Genomic DNA, 14496 nt, shown 5'->3' on the forward strand with positions numbered 1-14496 from the left:
GCGCCGCCACCGCTCTGGGGCGCGCGCAGCAGGGTCCGCTGAAGGGGCGGGGGCTGGGCGGGGCGGAGCCCGCCCCCTCGGCGAGCCGGCCCCGCCCCTCCATCCCTCCCCCGCGGACCGCAATGATTTAGAAGTTCAGGAATCCCACGTGACGTCACCGGGGGGGTGATGTAATGCACTCTAAATAGAATGTATTGTAATCTTTGCTCAGTCCAACGTGGTCCCTTCACCCGGGCTCCGCTCTTGCCTGCTCCACACTTGTTTGGTAAGTTCCTAAAAATACGGCCGGGTCACTTCTGGGGCTTTTGCATTTAGCCACTTTTGTTGCACTTGCCACGGGAGCCATCTCGGGAGCGTCCTCGTTTGCAGGGGTTGGTTCTCGGCAGCTGCCGCGCGGTTCCTTGGTCCAGTGGGCAGGTTCCAGGGCAAGGAGTAGGGAAGATGCGATGCATTTTTTTTGGAGGGTGATCTGTGTTTGTAAACACTTTGGTGGACCAGAGGGAAGTCCGACCTCAGTTGCTGGTGGACTGTGGAATTCGGCTGTGTCCTGAGGCCACCCCAGAGACCCCTCGCCGTGTCCGTCCCGGAGCGCGTCTCGGCGGCCGCCGGCCGTGCGGCAGGAGGGATGCTAACGTGGAGCGAGCGCCGTGTCCGCCCCGGCGTGCGTGCGTGTGTAGGAGCGCGCGTGTGGCTCCCTGACACGGGAAACAGTTATGAATCGGGGGTGTGTGTTTGCCTCCAGAGACCTGGCAAGGTGCGGAACCCTCCAGAAGTGCAGTCAAGCGTCGGCAGCAGCTGTGGCGGCGGAGACGGCGAGCCGGGATCCTCCCCCGCGCGTCCCCAACTTCCCAGTGATGCGGCGGAGCCCCCGGAGAAAGTTTGCAAACTTCCAGCGGCCGCGGCGAGGACGCCGGGTCACCTAGGGGACGGGCGGGCAGGCGAGCGCGCGGGGCTCGCTCCTTCCCGGGTGCCGACCCTGCTGCGGCCGCCTGTCCTGCAGGGGTCCTGCCATTGCTGGTGGCGCGCGCCCGGGGGGGTGGACGTCGCCCTTGGAAGGCACTTGACTTTCGCTCCAGGGACTGCAGGCGCGAGAGTGTGAGACTGTGGTCGCGTCCACTCCTGCAGCGGCCTCCTGCCTCTCTCCCTTTCTTGATGGCATCATTGTCTCTCCCGCGCCGCTGCCCCAAGTGACAGCTCCCGCTTTGGCCCGCGCGCCGTGGCGGCGGCTCCAGGACCCGGTGGCACAGCCTTCCTCGTCACCAGATTCTCGGCTGAACCATCTGAACTTTTCACGAAGTTCTTAGAGGGGCAGGACGCGAAGGAATTAGGGAGATGTTTGCTCCTGCCGCCTGCAGCCCGCTTCTTCTTTGCCACTGTTTTATTTCCCGGGAGGCGGGAGAGTGGGGTCGTCTGGTAGAGAAAACCGCAGACCTGGTCCCCCCCTCCTTCCCAACTGTCCCTGCACGTGTGTTACCCCCACTTGATGCTTGTTCAAGGCGAGGAACTGGAGTGGACTGCTTGTATATTTCGTTGTTAGAATCTGCAGGGTGTATTGGATTTTTATTTTTCCCTCCCAATCTGACGTGTGTCAAGAAATAAAGGCCGGCTACAGGTCCATGACGTCATTCTGCAGGCCAGTAAATGTTTGATTAACAGCTTCAGATACTGAAGGGTTGGGGACTCAAAATGCTGACAAAGCATCTCTGCCTTTCCCTCTCCAACCCCAACAGAGTGAAACAATTGCCGGTTCCCCGGGCATCTTTATCACCTCCTTCACCCGGACGCCTTCTTGTCCACCCCTCCCCCGCCCACATCGTTATCACCCCGGCCCCGCCTCCGCCTTTTACAGCTTGCCCTAGGGCGATCACAGTCCCTAGAGTGTGGGTAAGAGCTTCTGGTGGCTAAGGCGAGAGCAGTACCTGATCAACGCAGGCAATCTGCCCTTTTCTATTATTTAAGAAAAGACACCAGTGCGTCCCTTCCCCAGGGCGAAAGCGCTCAGCTCTGATAGAAAAGACGTATCGGGAAATGTTTGGAGAGGTTGCGAATTATGATACTGTACCGTGTCCCCCTGGTGATTTAGGCAAACAGTACACCCTCTGCAAACAAAGTCCTTAATTTTGCAAGCGCCTTCCTCGAACGGTTTAGCTAAAGAGGGAAGATGAAGAGGTGAGAGGATGCTGACTACATCAAATTTAGCTGAAAGGCTCAAGATTAAACGTTTCATTTAAGGAGTAAGGGAACAGTAGTAGTTGAACCCAAAGTAGCAGACAATAAATTGGTGCGTGTTTACTTTCTTGTTCTTCACTGTAAGTTTCTGTATTTAAGGAGGAAGTTAAATATTCAACTCATTGAATTGAGTCAGACTCTCCGCATCTGGCAGCTGAAGTAAAAACACTGTGTGACATGTCTAAGGGACAGAAGTACAAATAACGAGGGGGTGGGGAGGAGAGGGTGTAGCAAAAATCAAATAAAAAAATGAACTAGCTGGGTGAATGGAGGGGAGTAGAGGATTTGGGGGCTCTTGATTTGGAGTTGGTGAAAGCTAAATAAAGGAAGAATTATATGTGGGAATTTCTTGAAGAACATGTGTTGTTTTTTTTTTTTTATAATCAGATCTACTGTCTTCAAAGTGAAAGCTATGATGTGGAGTAGGCATTTGTGAAACTCCTCACTATGGTCTAATTGACATCCTTGCTCAAGTTTTCGGCAGTATTATTTATTATTTATTCACGTCTAGAGATGAAATTGAATAACCCCACACAAAATGTGTGCATCAAAATGTTAAACGTCTTGTTTGTGATGCAGAGACCTAAAGGGAAAAAAAAATGGCCTGGGTCACCAGCATTGGAGAGTGTGATTAATGATCAGTGATTTAGTGATCAGTGATTAGTGGTTTTATTCAAACTGTTACCTCTGACCAGAAGCACACATCAGAGGATTAACAGGCTCTTTAGATAAATGCTCATTAGTGGAAGGGGAAAAGCAAAGATAATAGGCATGCACCCAGGGACAACTTTCGAAGAAAATCATTCCCGTCTTCAGAATAATAAGCTCTATTAACAGAAAGCTCTTTTAATTTAAAACTTGCTTTTATCTTGTAAATCAAAGTTAGATGTAAAAGTTTGTAGTGCCATTATAACCTAAATTTTCCCATATCGACTAGATGTGGATTATCTCAGTAGCGATTTTTTTTTATTTAAATAAACAATTGAACCTTTAGAGCAGCTGAGCCCTGACAAGTTCTTAACTCCCAGGGTCTGAAGGTGTCCCCCCTTCTAGGATGGAGAGTGCAACTTGCTAACTAGATGGCGCACTGCCATTCGGTGTTTTATGCCTGTGCTGCCGGAGCCCAAAGGAGCAAGTAGCTGCTTGCGAGGTGTTCTTCAACACTTACAACAAAGTTGATTCTGTGTGGGGTTGGAGGCTAGACTGTTCTACAAGTTTTTAGTCACATTTTCCATGTCAGTTAAATCTAGGGAGTTCAGGCTACTGGAAAAATTAGTCTCATTACTAAAAGAAACGTAGAGACTGAAGGAGGAGAGGAGGTACAGAGCTCAGGAGGTCCCTCTGGGTTGCAGGAGTGATTGTAAAATACCAGACCTGTTCTTTTTTGCTAAGAGCTAGTTTCACAGTCTTGTGGTCTGAAATACTGAGGCAAATACTCAAAGATTTATTTTTTTCCTAATCTTGCTGGTGAAAGGAAGTTGCTAGAAAGAAAGAGAGAAAACTCTTGATTTGGTGACTGCAGGAAGCAACACGTTGCTGATTTCATTCTACAGATAATGGTAAGATGATGTTTATTACACTTAATAAGCAGAAAGGAAATTTGCAGTTGGTGAAATGAGACCAATCTTATATTTTCATGGATGGAATTTTGAAATGGAATATTTTTGCACTGAAATTTAGTGTTGTTTTTGTCAGTTTCCTGGGACTTGGTAGCATTTTGTGTGGAAAGGTATGTGTGTGTGTGTGTGGTGTGTTTGTGTGTATGTGTGTTTGTGAATAGACCATTATTTTCTGGGTAAAATAATGTTCATGAGCATGTGAACTGCAGTGGGGGAGCTATGAAGCATGTTAAATAATGTGTAAGGTAAGACTCCCTTTTGCATGAGCTTCTTGAGTCACTTTAGTAAGAACTGCAGTTCTTACTAAACAAGTAAGGAGTTTTTAAAAAGAAAGCTAAAGTTAAAAATAAAACAAATAACAAAAAACATTGTCCACATCCAGACCTAGATATATGTCTCCTGAGAAACAATGGTATTGAATATTAGCTATTTAGTGTTAAAACTTAAAAAGAAAACAAAAAGGAACTCATTTGTGCCTCCCTATAGATTTTCTCATTTTTCTTTGCTTGTAACATTTTATGTGGATCTGTTTGTGATTTTAAAATCCTGATCAATTCCTAGCCATTTTTAATTTTCAACTTTACTCTAAGTAAATTTGTTTGCTCAACAGATATCTTTGAGACAACTATTTTTGAATGTAAATTGCTGATATCCATAAATTGCATGTCAATGGAAGTCAGTTGTGACTTTACATTGTTTATATATGGTCAGATAGGTTTTTAGAACATTCCCACAAAATAGTAGAAACAGCATGGTAGAAATTAGGCTGTTGTTTCTATAGATCCATGATGTTGCAACTTTTATTTGAATACATGGCTAAATGAATGGTAGTTTGTCAGACACTTTTCCTATATAGTTCTTCGATTACACTAAAGTTGAAGATTTTCGTTACAACTATTTGTCCGTTTCCTACATCCGCAGATTCAAAACCAAACAATCAATCACGACTCTCCATGGCTATTTGTATGGTTGTCAAACTTATGGTCTCCTATTTTCTTACTATAATTTGCTTTTTAGCAACAATGCCTCACTAGCCTATACAGTATTGGCTTAGTGTAAGAGTTTACTTCTTATTGAGCTGAAAATTATTTTATGGGAGTGTTGTGTTCCCTAGATCCCAAATTGTGAACTTTGTATTTGTAGTTGGCTTAATTCTGGTTGTGTTGCTAGGTTAAAATTGGGGATTTGAGTGGATTTATTATTTTTGCCATCTTTTCTTTTTGCTTCTTCAAAGCAATGCCAGTAGTCACAAAATTAATGTGATCATGGCTGGTGTTTCCCATCTATATGCTCCTTTTGCTTCTTACAAATTGGATTTCTACAGCAATTTAAGATCTTTTTTTAGAGGCAGCTTTCTTGGATGAAGATGGAACAATGATCTCAGTCAATTCATTATCTTGTCCAGTTTGACTACCAGCTGTATTATGGGAATCTAACCAATGCTTTTATAAATTAGTTTTTAAAAATTTAAATCTAGGACTATTTCTCTGAATTCTATTTAAGAAAATTATACAATTGAGATAAGATAATAAATGGGGGGGCACTCACCTCAAATATGTAAGTGCAAGAAAAAAACATTTTCAGATATGCTCAACAGATTTAAAGAACCTTTTTGTGTTGCTTATTTGTAAACTAAATAAGCTATCTATTTTGTAGCATGGCTTTAAATAGAAACTCTGGCACTTTAAAAATGACATCATGTTTAATGATTTCACTAAAGAGTTCTTACATTTTGTAATTAGGGAAAAAATGGTCAATTAGTGTTGTTTTTTTTTTTTGAGACTCCATTAGTATTCCATTGTTGGTAATCACAAATCATGGATTCAACAGAAAGATAGAAAGAAAGAATGAGAAAGAAAGCATTTTATAAATTTCCAGGTAGTGATAACACTATTCCAGAAAGGAGAATAAATTTTTTGAGGCTCTTTTTGAGACACTGGAACTTTCAAAACAAAATTACAAAGATTCGGATAAAGTCTTGAGTGTGTGAAGAGGTTGCACTGACATTATGATATTTCTTTCCTCCAAGCTCATTCGATTGCCCTTTTCTTTTTTGAGAAATGGATCAGAATCAATTTAGCACTTAAAAAATACAAATTTTAGTGGCTTTCTCTTATTTTCTCAAGGTTCACATCTCTAATCTTTGCCATAAAATTAATAAGCATTGAAAGCCACCATGCTGGCATTTGGCTTAAGGTAATCTTAGAGTAGAAAAGAGTTCCTGTCCACCTAGGGATTCTGATGCGGGGAGCAAAAGGCTAGTTGTAGCAGCAGACAGAGCTGGGGTGGGGAAGGTCTTGTTGATGGGCCAAATGCTTCACTTTACAGAGAAGACCCTAAGGCTCAGAGTACCCTTGGCTAACCCAAGACAGAGCTAGAGAGCACCAAACTGGGCCTGGAAGCCTGGTCCCTGCCTGGCAGTCATTTCTTTTGCCACCTATTTGGCTGCCATAAATGCCTTTGTCATGAATGAAGTATAACCCATGGCTTGTATGTTTTCTTCTTTCCAAGTCTTTTACTCACTAATGTTCCAAAGACAAATTTTCATCAGATCTTTTGTATGTATGCCCTGACTAAATAAACTATAGTTTCCGTTCTATTTATTCTTCTGTCTCTGCACTGTTAATTTTTCAAATATTGGCCTCTTCAGTTGAAGGTCATTCTTCACCATTATTTCTCACTGTTATTGCTAGACATGCCCTGTAAAATTACACCATCCAAATTTCATTTGAGGCTAAATGTCAGACAGGACTAAAAATGGCCTAAAAGAAGGCCTCAGAACAAGGCAGTAACTGTCTTTACTTTCTGTCTTTTCCAGATCGTCTTTGAGGAAGGGATCTGAAAAATAAAAGTTAAAGTAAATAATTTTTCTTATTGTTAACTAGAGCAACAAGTGCTATTTTCACTTTGGCAGGTGTCTGTTCCCCCAGGACCCAGTGGTAACATATTATCTTTCCAGAATGGTGATTTAAAAGTATTTGAAGGTAAATATTACCACATAAAAAGAAGTGAGTTGAGGTTTGACTGTCAAAATTGACTAATCATAGCTAATAGAAATCATACATATAACATAGGGGGCTCCAGAGCACCGAACATTTGATTTAAGATGATACCGTATTTAGGACAGGGAACAAGAATATCTAAATCTTGAATGCATCTACTTACTGTCTGTGTCGTTTGGCCTGACCCAAAGCTTTCTTCCTATCTTTATTCATGAAGTGTTTATATCAGAGTTCAGGTCTCTTATTCTTTTATTATATCAAGGAACCCTATGTACAGGCAGAATTTCTCAAATATAACACATTCCAGCCTTTTTTATATGGTTCTTTCTGCTGGCTTTCCAATGGGAAACATCCCTTGTTTTGATAAATCAGTTGATATTAGAAGAAATATATTTTATCTCATTTGTCATTTTATACCATTTGCCAGATCTGGCAGGGCCAATTCAATTTATCAAAGCAAGACAAGGTTTTCTTCTTTAAGGAAGCAATGCTGCTTCTTTCGCTTCTGAATGACCAGGCACTAATCTACACTCCAGAGAGCAGAAGGCATTGAGAATAATGTCCATTTCATGAGGGTACCAGTTTATGATGTGGGATGTGGTGTGCTATTATGAAGAGCCTGACTTGCCTCACTGCAAAGACAACAGAAAAAAAATACTGCCTTCTGAAAGGAACGACACTATGGTAGGCTCAAATTTCTAAATTGTGAGGAGGAATCGATATTGTGCCTAAGACGACTCTCAGAATGCTCAAGTTCTCTAGGGTTATTTATTAAACTACAACAAGGTAAAGCATTTACAGGCTAGAACTTGGCCACTTGCATCTTAAAAGCCTTAATAATTCTCTTCATCTATTCTCTACATTTTCCTTATGCTAGTGTTTTTTTCTAGATTTATATTTTAATATTCATTCCAGCTACTCTGCTTTCATGAATAACCCTACAATAACAAATCACAAGTGAGAACACTGCAGAGAGAGAACATTTTTCCATAAGGGAAATAGATTTTAACATCAAATTTTAAAAGAAAGAATTTGCAGGATAAAAGAGAAAAGGGAGGTTTGAAATTTGGTTGATGGCATTACACACTCTCTCATTTATATGTCTGTTTCTGTGTGGTGTGTGGCAACAAGAAAAGCCTGAGACTGGAAGAGGGAATCCCCCAAATGCTGCCTTGAACTCAGTACACTTCTCTGCTCCAGTTTCTTCAATTATGATTAAAAAAGTGTTAGTCATGAGCCGCCCTATCCAATATGGGAAACCCAAATGCCAGCCCCATGTTTAATTTTAAAGGTGCTATACCGCCACGTTAGAAGCGTGAAAAGAAACACATGAGGTCGATTTTAATAATATTTTATTTAACTTAGTATATCTGAAATACTAACAGTTCAACGTAGAATCAGTATAAAAATATGGATGAGATGTTCTGCTATTCTTTGTGGGTCTTTTGGTTTATTTTGTATTAAATCTTTGAAATCTGGTATATATCTTGCAATTACAGCATACCTCATTTTGCACTAGTCATATTTCAAGTGCTCAGTAGGCCACATGTGGCCAGTGACTATGGTATCAGGCAATGCAAATCTGTGGTCTTTATCCATGGTTCTTAATCCTGGAAGCCTTAAAACCACCTGTGGAGTTGATAAAAAAAAATTACTGATACCTGCTCCTCCCCTTCCCCACTTTGATTTAATTAGTTTGGGGGAGGGGGATGGCTGGTCTCTATATTTTTTAAAAGCTCCACAAGTGTTTGCAAAGTGTAGCTGGGCTTGAGAACTGTAATTATAACTGATCTCTTAGGAATCTTCTACTCTAGTATTCTGTGCTTCTATTTAAGGAAAGGGATTGCAGTAAAGCATGGATTCAGAGTTCAAGGGCAACAAGTGGTTGGTATAGGAGTGCTGTACTTTACAAAACATAGAAGATATAATTTAAAAATTAAAATGTATGCACTAATTTATTCAGAAGATAATTCTTTGTATCCCACATGAACTCTGTTTTATAGAAGTTCCAAATATGGGCGTTTTAAATGATTTTGCTTTCTGAAAAATCTTAACTTATGAGTTGAGTTGCATGCAGGCTGTTAAGCACTCTGCATTTCAGAAAGGTCAGGATCACCACATTTCGGTTACTTTGCCAGCTTGCTTCCTTACCCCATATGCTACTTGCCTTTAGCTGGTTTTGGGGGTAAAATCTTACTCGGTTTGAGATATCTGGATCCCCTTGTATTTCTTCCTTCCAAAATTTTAAAGAGCTTTGTGTCATGGCATAGAGTAAAACTTGCCCTTTGCTCATGTCAAGATGTTGATAAAACTCCTTAGACTTAAAGTGTTCATTTAATTTGTTCTTTAAAATATTAGAAGAATCAGTATTTCTCAATACACACCAGACTGTTATCCTTAAAAAATATTTTTTTACACAATATACTAGTTTGTGCATTCATTAAAGGATGCAAAGAACCAAGAAATGAAAAAAAAAATCTAATTCCTCACCCAGTTTTTTCTGAAGTTGACAAATAGTGACTAGGAGACACTCAGTGCTCATCTCTTGAACTTCACGCTGCTGAGGGCCTGTGCATTCCCGCCCTCCTGAGTCATAGTACCCTGAGTCCCTCTCTGCTTATTCCCTGCATATTGGTCTGTTTCTAAATACACCCACATCTGAATATGTGCTTTTAAAACATGACTTAAAAAAAACATTTTTAGGTACATGTTTCCCTAAATTTTGTGGTGATAATATGTGTGGTTTTTGCAAAGTCATTCATTGGAAGAATTTTAACCTTCATTTATTGACACACAGCTCTAATCCCCAAAGATGGAGAAACTGAGGGATTGACAGACTAGCATCTTGTTTGCTGATTAAAAGGGTGGTGAATGTGAGAAAAGAGCTCATATTTATTAGTGCTTAAATAACATCTACTACTCTGAATGGCTTCCAGGTGGGGGTTTTTCAATTGCATTTACTCTTGCTTTTGTCTTTGAATTAACAAATAGCATTCTCTCTAATGCTTTTCCTTGTATTGCTTGCACTTGAATGGTTTCTCTGCTAATGAGGCCTGTTTCTCAGCTTCAGGCTACATGTACCTGGATTGATTAACAAATATTTAAGGTATAGCAACTTCTTAACATGGAAATCTGTTCTAAAAGTTGCATGGAGACATTTGTTGCAAACCTGTGTTTTTGGTGGTATCTGGGCATACTTACTCTTAGGCTACTTTGTGATGGAGTGCTAGAGGACTTTGTGAAGAGACAATAGATTAAAGATGGAAATTGTTTAACTCTTTTGAGAATTTAAACTAAAGGGCTGAAGGTATTCGTTCATTGAGGAACATAAAATCTAGCCCTCACTCCTGAATTTAGTAAGACATTTTGGTTCCTGATTTGCTCATATACTGCTATCTGTTTGAGTATTTGGTTTTTGTTTTCTCCTAATAATGGCTAGGATTGGATTTAGCCATTTATTTGCAGTTTCTGTCTGTAACTCTGTGCCTTAATGGGTGAGATACAAACCATGATTAATAACGCAAATTTGTGACCAGTCCCAGGGAGGGATTATTTTGGGTCTCTTTCTAGGCACTATATTAAAGTTAAAGTAATTTTAATAGTGATACATATATGTGGTTATGGTGGTTAAGCTTGCATATAAATAAAAATCTTGGCCAATGGGACCAGAATGTACTAACACACATATTTGTAAATGTGTTTATTATCATTTTTAGAATGCCCACGGATGAATTATTCCTACTTTTGAGTGAGTCTCTATTTGTTACATAAATTCCGATGCACATATTGTTGATTAAAAGATATTGCTAGATTAAAAAAAATGAAACCATATTGAAGACTCTCTTCTCATAAGGCCTGTCTAAGCACACACTGTCCACAATTTCATCTTCCAGCCTTGGGAAGCCAGATGACTAACAACCCCATTCTCAGAGCTGTGCCGGTGGACGTCATCAAAGATGATGGTGCAGTGTTTTGGCACCACAAAGTAGCATGTAATTTGAAATTGTGCTTTTTTGCTAAACACCCATGCTAATCTCCAAACCATTCAAAACATTCAAAACAAAACAAAACAAAACAGTGATGTCTGCCCATTGGATGGAGACAGCACTGGCAGGGAACTACAATTTTTTTTTCCTGTGCCTTAGGAAACACTTCACAAAAATCAGGGAGGAAAAAAATTATGCATCATTTTTTGACATGCCTGTTTGAAGGGATAGTCTTAAGACAGACAGATTAACTCTTTAAAGCAAGGTTCATTTTTACCCTTTCCAGGAAATGTGCTTTTTTTTTTTTAGCACAAAAACAATAGTATCTTTAAAAGGAAGGCTGAAAAGTGGATGCTTATCTTGTTTATTGCTTAGCAGATATTTCATGAGGTCTACTTAGGAAGTCTTGTATTCCTTTACATAATTTAGTTATTTATTGTTTGCTGTAAAAACAGGGGATTCTGGGTATTGGGTATATAACAGTGTGGTATACATTTAATACTTCTGAGCTGTACACTTAAATATGATTAGATAGTAAATTTTCTGTTGTGCATATCTTACCACCATTTTTACAAAAAAGAGAATAAGGTTTGCTTGTGTCCATTCCCCAGATGGAGAAACAAAATTCAGAGACTTCTTGTTCAAAGCTAGGTGTCTTGACTTTGGTGTTTTAACAGGAGGAGCCAAAATCTGTAGTTCAGGCCAATGCAGAGAGACGAGGGTGTGTGATATGGTTCTCAAGCATAAGATAGTCCAGGGAAGACCAGCGAGGTGCACAGAACTGAATGCCTCTTTTCTGGGAGCTTGCTTGGATCTAATGGGTCCTGTGTGTAGAAAGCTATATCATTTACTTTGGGGGGAAAAAAAAACTTGGCACAATTTGAACACTTCTATTTGTGTTGACTTGATTGCCTTCTTTGTGCATGGATATGCTCAATTGAGATCAATGAAAAAAACAGAATCTGGTAGTTTATGTAAGGGAATATAAATCCACACTGTACAGGGACACTGAGCAATGGTGTGGTTGTCTAGAGGGAAAAATTCTGAGAGTTAAAAGTTCTGGCAGCAGGTATTCCCTCCATCCCTGTCTTTCCTCCCTCCTTTTTCTCTCCCTCCATTCATCAATATTTCCTGAGCACCTATTGTCTGCCTGAATCTGGGGCTACTTGATCAAAACAGACACAGTCCCTCTGCTCATAGAACTTACTGGTAGGAGAGATACCAAATAAGTCATTGCAAAAGAGTGCAATGGGAAGTGGGTGAGAGAGAGCATGTCTGAAGACAGAGACCCCAGTGGGGGGAGGGGGGCTCATGTGGTTGTCCAGACAAGAGGTGATGGTGACATGGGCTATGATGGCGCCAGCTTCAAAAGGGGGCAGGGAGATGGCATTATACATTCTAAGGAAAAAGAGAGCCAGGATAAGCCTGACACAATAAAGCAGGGCAGTGATGTCTGGACTGTCCTTTGCAGTGGTGGAAGAGGAGAGGAGTGCTGACCCAGTGTCCTATGGGTTTGTGTCTGAGGCCTTGGAAGAGAACAGAAAATCATGGAGCAAAAACTCAGAGAGCAACTGTAACTGAAAACTGTAGAACACTTGTTTGGTTCCAAGTCAGTGCAGTTTTGGTCATTTCTGTCAGAGAGTAGCACCCACAGGGAGAGAGGCCCTTGTCCACTCCCCTATAGGCAGTCAGAGAACCAGCACTCAGGGAGCCCAGGTGTGGCTAGGTGTGTTCATTTCCTAGGGCTACTGTAACAAACTACCACAACTTGGGTGGCTTAAACCACAGATGTCCTGCCTCTCTCACAGTTCTGGAGGCTAATAGTCCAAAGTCAAGAATTCAGAGGATAGGTTCCTTCTGAGGCCTATGAATCTGTTTGAAGTCTCTCTCTTTGGCTTATAGATGGCTGCTTTCTCCTTGTGTCTCTTCATTTTGTCTTCCTTCTGTGTCCAAACTTCCCCTCTCTATAAGGACAACAGTCAGATTAGAGCCCACCCTAAAGCCTCTTTTAAACTTGACTACTTCTACAAAAACTCTGTCTCTAAATAAATCCACATTCTGAGGTCCTGGAGGTTTGGGGGGACACAATCCAAACCATAATAGTAGGTTTGCCCATCAAGAAGGCAGCACCCAAGGCAATATGGGACCTCACAGGAGCTGGCGGATTTGGAGTGAGGTGGATATATTCAGACTTTTTTTTTTTAACGTATGTTAAAAGTAAACTTTTGATGGGTTCCCAGAAAAACTTGGACCAGGTCTTCGGCACTAGGGGCCTTCATATTACTAGGTTTGGATGGACAAAGCCAGCAAAATAAAGATATACTTTAAAATAGGCGCAAACATATTGTGCTAATTAATGGATGAGTTAATGTGGGCATTGACCTTGCTTTGGCCTTGAATTTTTCTCCAGGGTTTGTGAAAGAGCAATGCCTAAAGGACAAGACCAACTTTTAACCTTGAGAACAAAGAATTAAATACAACTGTAGTTTGTCACCCTGCCAGGCTTAACAATCATTGTTTTGATGTGCTAATATTTACTGACAAGCACAAAAGCCACCAGTTCCCATAAACAATACATACCCCCTGAGTTGAACATAGATGTTTCAAGCAGGGGGAAATTCTAATTTTCTAGTTGTTGATAGACATTTTCTGTCTATTTGCTAACTCTGTTTTGTACAATGAAAACACAAAAGACAACATTCTCTGTCATAAAAATATATGATAAAAAGACAATTAAAAATAAGTAAGGGATTTGAATAGAGTTATCTAAAAAAGATAGGCAAATGGTCAATAAACCCATGAAAAAATATTCAAATTGCTTACTATTAAGGAAATGCAAATCAAAACCATGGTGAGATACCACTTTACATACACTAGGATTACTATAATACAAAAGACACAAAAAACAAACAAAGATAGACAATACAAGTGTTGCTGAAGATGTGGAGAAAATAGAGCCCTCATATATTGCTGGTGGAATTGTCAGCTGCTTTGGAAACAGTTTGACAGTTTGCTAAAAAGTTGAACAAACTGTTGACCCAGATATTTTACTCATAGGTGTACAGTCAAGAGAAATTAAAGCATATCCCTGCACAAAAACTTGCATATGAGTGTTCATAGCAGTATTGATAACAGCCAGAATGTGGAAACAATTCTAAGTTCATCAACTGATAGATGAATAAATAAAATGTGGTATATCCACATATTGGAATATTATTTGGTCATAAAAAAGAAAGGTAGTACTGATGTATGCCATAACTTGCAGGAACTTTGAGAACATAATGCTATGAAAAAGAAGCCAGACACAAAGGACCACATATTGTATGATCCCATTTGCATGAAATGTCCAAAATAGGCAAATCTGCAGAGACAAAAGGTAGATTAGTAGTTACCAAAAACTGAAGTGGGACTGGGCACTTGAGGGGAGGGTTGATCATTAAGGGATGTATGGTTTCTTCTTAGGGTGATGAAAATGTTCTGAACTTGTGATGGTTGCACAAATCTGTGGCTATTCTAAGGCTATTGAATTTTATACTTTGTTTTTTTTTTTTTTAATTTTTTTTCAATTTTTTATAGAGGCATGTTTATTTATTTATTTGTTTGTTTGTTTGTTTTGTTTATACATGCACTGGGTACAGTCAGAAACGCGGGAGGGTGAGA

The 14496-nt window shown here is 40.4% G+C and overlaps 1 protein-coding gene across 1 annotated transcript in view; it reads left to right on the top strand.

Moving 5' to 3' along the window:
* Positions 1–222: 222 nt before the first annotated feature.
* The window catches only part of LOC119243806 (cyclic AMP-responsive element-binding protein 5-like), a 155479-nt gene continuing 141205 nt past the window's right edge, over positions 223–14496 (top strand). The window contains exon 1 of the mRNA XM_037509725.1: positions 223–265. The gene's annotated coding sequence lies outside the window, so the exon portion shown is untranslated. The remainder of the gene's footprint in view (positions 266–14496) is intronic.

Source organism: Talpa occidentalis, unplaced genomic scaffold, assembly GCF_014898055.3.
Source record: "Talpa occidentalis isolate TD23 unplaced genomic scaffold, MPIMG_talOcc4v2.1, whole genome shotgun sequence".
NCBI lineage: Eukaryota > Metazoa > Chordata > Mammalia > Eulipotyphla > Talpidae > Talpa > Talpa occidentalis.